At 40.1% G+C, this 5054-nt stretch overlaps 1 long non-coding RNA gene across 1 annotated transcript; it reads right to left on the bottom strand.

Moving 5' to 3' along the window:
- Positions 1–400: 400 nt before the first annotated feature.
- LOC100630729 (uncharacterized) lies at positions 401–4504 on the bottom strand. Its single transcript, XR_011426331.1, has 2 exons — positions 4156–4504; positions 401–926 (listed from the first exon to the last, which is right to left on the bottom strand). It is a non-coding gene; the product is annotated as an uncharacterized lncRNA (long non-coding RNA).
- Positions 4505–5054: the final 550 nt, after the last annotated feature.

The following is a 5054-nucleotide window of genomic DNA, read 5'->3' as shown; positions in this document are numbered from 1 at the left end:
GATTGTTTGCATTGTTTTATTTTATATAATGTTGCAGTGAATGAGTCTCTTTATAGATGTTTCCTTCTTTTGAAAAATTTGCTTTCAGTAAATTAGATTCAACTAGATCAAAGAATATGTGTGATTGTAAGAACTGTCACCCTTAAAATGACTCTGAGGGCCTGCTGAAGCACACTTCTCCTACCACAGCCCTGGGCGGCGGGGTATGAGGCTAGGTGGCTCGTGGGTTTCATGGAGGAGTGTCTTGTAGAGGACAGCAGGGTAGGGTAGAACAGAGGGTGATGAATTTTATAAATGACGGTGTATTTTTCAGCAACTCAGTATTTAGTTCCTTAGAAGGTAAACTGGGTAATTAGACAAGCAATATATAACAACCATTAAATCAGACAGGAGAGAGAAATCACAGGTGCAAAGATTCACTTTATTTTTTCATTTCCCCCCAAATATTAGCATGATTAAAGCCAAAGAGGGGGAGGGGGGTGAAGTGGGGAGAGGGGCTGGAGGACTGCAATGAGGGTAGGTCTCTCGGAAACGGGCCAAGGCCTGAGGGAGAAGGGAGGCTGGGGCTGAGGCTCAGGCGATGGGCCTGGTGGGCCGGCCTCTCTAACAATCTTCCCTATTGAAGCTCTTGACCAGGGGGGAGCTCAGGGTCTTGTGGGAGACCTCGCAGGCATAGACATTATGAGCTTCGTAGTCTGCTTTGGGCAGCGTCAGGGTGCTGCTGAGGCTGTAGGTGTTGTCCTTGCTGTCCTGCTCCGTCAGACTGCTGTGGAAGCTACTTGTTTTGGCAAGACCATCCACTTTCCAGTTGATAGTGGCTCCACTGGGGTAGAAGCCATACACCAAGCATACGACAGAGGCACTTCCACTGCTTAACTCCTCAGAAGACGGTGGGAAGATGAAGGCAGATGGCTTAGCATCATCCCCTGAGGAAGGAAGCACAGAGAAGGTTGTTTAAGTTACAGGGAAGTTCTCCACTTGAGTGCATCGTTTGTGGGCAAGCCCAGAGCCCAGAGGAGACAGACGTACAGGGAGCAGCGTGCTTATTCTATGTAATTGTAGCATTGAGGAAGGCCAGGAAGGATATTTATAATCTCCATGATTTTGAGTTTTTTCTTTAGCCCCTACCCCTTAAGAGAGTTCTAAACTATTGTGTTTGAACTCTTTGCAGCAGTTCTAAGGCCTTTTTGCATGCTTTTCTGACTTCACCTTTCTTTCCTCTAACCATGTTCCCTGTCTCCTGCAGTAAACACAGTGCTTCAGGCAAAGAAACAAAGACCCTTTCATCTGACCCCTCAGAGTTTAGAAGTGAGAACAAGTCTTGGCCTCTCTACATAGAAGATAATTTCCCCTGCGGCTCTCCTAGGACTGTGCAGTGACATCAGGCTGCCTTCCCCTTCCTGGGCTTCCTTTGGGTTTGTTGGGGTCAGATCCACCCTGCAGAGTGGGCCCCAAGCCCTGAGTCTGTGCCCAGGTTGGGGTTAGCCCCTTCATTCTCTGTGATCAGGCCAGCAACTCTCTCATCCCTCACAAGGGCCTCAGTGGGAGACCTGAGCCCTGGTCTGAGGGCTGTCACCCCATGGGGCAATGTTCAGCCAGACCAGGACGAGTCAACTGTAATTTTGGCCACCTGCCTAGGAGGAACTGGCCAGCTTCACTTCTGACTTAGAGCAGCTGCCAGGTGTCCTCCTGGAAATCCCCCTCTATGGGCATTCAAACCCCCATGTCAGAGAAGAAGAGTGAAAATAACAAATCAAGAATCCTTTGCTGCGAAAAGTCAGCTAATAAGCGAACAGATTTTTATAAAGCTAAGCTCCATGTTAACCAAGCAGTTCAACATAAGATACCGAACTTTTTATGTTTTGATATTTTCTTCTCTTTTAACCTTCATTACCAACTTTTTTCCAGAGAATTTTATAAAATAATCTTGGCGGCAAAATAATGTAAATTCTAGAAAAAGATGGAGGAGAAATATTCTATGAGGCTACTCCTATCTGGCAGAATCCTTGACAGCTTTAAATTTTCTATCCTTCATTAAAATATTAAACAATTAGTATATTTGATACAGAAGTTCTTGCAAGACATCTTCGGAGCTTTTAATGGAATTTAAAATTCATTAAAAGAGTTTTTTAAAAGGCCCTAAAATAGTTTCTCTACTTAAATGGTTTAAATAATTCTGAGTTTTAAAAGAGTCTTAAAACAGCCCAAAAACAGTCCTGTCAAATTGCTGGAGACCAAAAGTAATCTTTCTGAAGCATCACTTTTGAAGTCAGCTGAAGTAAACAACAAATTACTAAACTATTTTAGAGAGTATGAGATTTGAATACTCAGATAAAAATTTTCTATCACAGAGTGAAGGCATTGGAAAATATGTTTATATCAAGTTTTTATTAATGGTATTTATATATGATTAGATATTTTGTACAACTGAAATATAATCCTACTCAAGCCATTAAATTTTTTAAAATTAAAAATGTATCATAGATTTATCTTATTTTTTGTCAGTTAATTTACCTTAATGGTATTTAATATGAACTCAGTAAAAGCTAATTGATCAAAACGCGAGTGGCCAGATGACCTTAAATTAGATTTTTGCTGGTGGAGATTTTACTCAGAAAGAGTTATGTACACTTCTTTCCTTTGAATTGAGCTTTTATTATTTAAATACATTAGATGAGAGGATATTGAAATAGTTACAGATCACTGAAAAAAATAGCTTTAAATTCTTTGTCGTCCCTTAATGGAATTTCCATTAAGAGGTTGTAATAATGAATGTGCGTTTAATTTCTGAAATCTCTAATAAATCAGGCTTCCCTCTGTTTTCCCTGTGTTAGCTCAGTGCCCACCACAGTTCTATTCTCTTCCGTTAGTGACATTATTTGTATCACTGTGGCGGGAAAGTGGGCCACAGCGGACTGCAGCGGGCTAACGCAGAGTTGCCATAGCCTTTAGCGGCTGTGCGCTCTGCCACACGAGCATTGTGGCCTGGCCACGAAAGTCATTCAGTCACGAAAAAAGATCACCATGAGGTCTACAGACCACGCTAGCTGAGCCATGGCCTCCTTGGCGGTATAAAACCATGGCCAAGTAATAACTGAGAGAAATCAAAGAACATATTAAAATATTTCCTATTTTTCTACAAGTCTATAAACATGAAAAAAATGCAATTATTTTATTTTTCTTCATTTAAAGAAATTTCTTCAAAACTCAACTTTTGGGAATAACCGCCTTTATAAAAGATAATTTCAAGTTTAGTTTAATATAGAAATTGGGTTTAAAAAAAGGAGACATCTGCCAAGATATAAAATCTGTGTAGAATTTCTGAATATTGACAGTTTATCACTCATTTTAGACACTAAAAATGACATTGCTCCTCACTATCAATTAAGCTGCATCTTTTACGTGGCAAAAAGGTATACTTTTCTAACTTCTCACTAATTTTTCAGTGCATCCTGTTTATTCTTATTATCTTATAAAATAATTTATCGGACAGAAGAGAGAAATCAGACTAAGAAATACATTTCTCTACTTTTCTGTATCATACACAACGAGCAAAAATCAATACAATATTTGGCAAAACTGAATGAAAATTAATTCACTTCTGTTCTTTAGAGCTGCAAAGGTTCCTTTCTCATTTACACTAATTTTTTTTCCTTTGACTCATTCAGTTTAGATTAAATTCATCTTTTTGTCTATGAATCCATTTTTGGAGCTGAGTTTAACTTTTGAAACTGATGATAAATCTGAAATGCTCCCATTTACCTATTTCCACAAAACTCATACTTAAACCTCTAAAAGTAAATACTGGCATTTAAACCCAAATTTTGGAAGGCAATAGAGAAAAATTACTTACTTTTAATGTCCAGACGCGTCCCTTCACCAAAGGTGATCCAGTATTAGCTGAATTACTTTCCCCTCAGCAAGAACCTCTTTTTGCCGCTAACCTCATTCGATTGGTGGATAGAGAAAATCTGGCCACGTCAGACTAACTAGCTCTATTCTCTTCCTTGAGACGAACTGATTTTGAGTCTCTTACCCATCTGACTTTCGGAAGAGTCCCATTTTCTTCAGAATTGGCCTCAACTCATATCCCAAACATGAAAACATCAAAATTTCACAACTGGAGAAGAAAAGGGATTAGAAAAGTGCACTTACGTTTGATCTCCAGCTTGGTCCCCTGGCCGAACGTAAGCCACAGTGAGGGATCTAACTCTGACCCCGCAACAAAAACCTCCTTCCGAAGCCAATCATGTGGGCAAGGCTAATTCTGAGAAAAAGCCAGCTATTTCGTCCCCACGCTCCCCACAAATCCTACTCTCCTCACAAACTCAACAGTTTGTCTGTTTGCTCAGCTTAAAAGTTGGCTATTTTCTAGTTTTCTACTGTTTACTTCTGGGTCACCAGAATGGCTCATTTAACCAAAATGTCACAAACTTGCACAAATGATACAATGAGACAAAAACCTCGCAAGTAATTGAGCAAAGTGTACTCACGTTTGATCTCCAGTTTGGTCCCTTGGCCGAAAGTGAACCACAGCGACTACTTAACTTCCACCTCTACAAAAACCTGCCCTAAATGGCAGGCTAGCCCCTGCCCCAAGTAAGTGATTTTGATTTGGAAACCCTTTAAAAATTAGCTGTCAGCTAGCCTTCTGTGGAACAATTTTCCCTTCTCTGCCCCTAATCTGGGAATGACATTTGTTTTATCCCTGACATCTAACTATTGAAAACACACAAAAAGGAACAAAAAGCAAATCAATTAGACAGAAACAGCAAAGAATCAGTTGAAAGAACTACTCACTTTTGATCTCCAGCTTGGTCCCTTGGCCGAACGTGTATACACAGTGGTTTCTCTTAACTTCCCCGTCTTACAAAAACTGAGTTTTCCTTTCTGACAGTTAAACAAGGCTCTGTTCCGAACATCTCACTGTGCTCCCCAGTAAATTTCTCCTGAACTTATCACCGAAACAGGTTATTTTCACCCAGTGACTAAATCTTGTCCTTCACAGAAAATGTGCAATCAAGTCTCAAGTTTGTCTAGAACCTTTATCTTTA

This window comes from Equus caballus, chromosome 15 (assembly GCF_041296265.1).
Source record: "Equus caballus isolate H_3958 breed thoroughbred chromosome 15, TB-T2T, whole genome shotgun sequence".
Taxonomy (NCBI): domain Eukaryota; kingdom Metazoa; phylum Chordata; class Mammalia; order Perissodactyla; family Equidae; genus Equus; species Equus caballus.
This window is presented reverse-complemented; position numbering and strand designations above follow the sequence as displayed.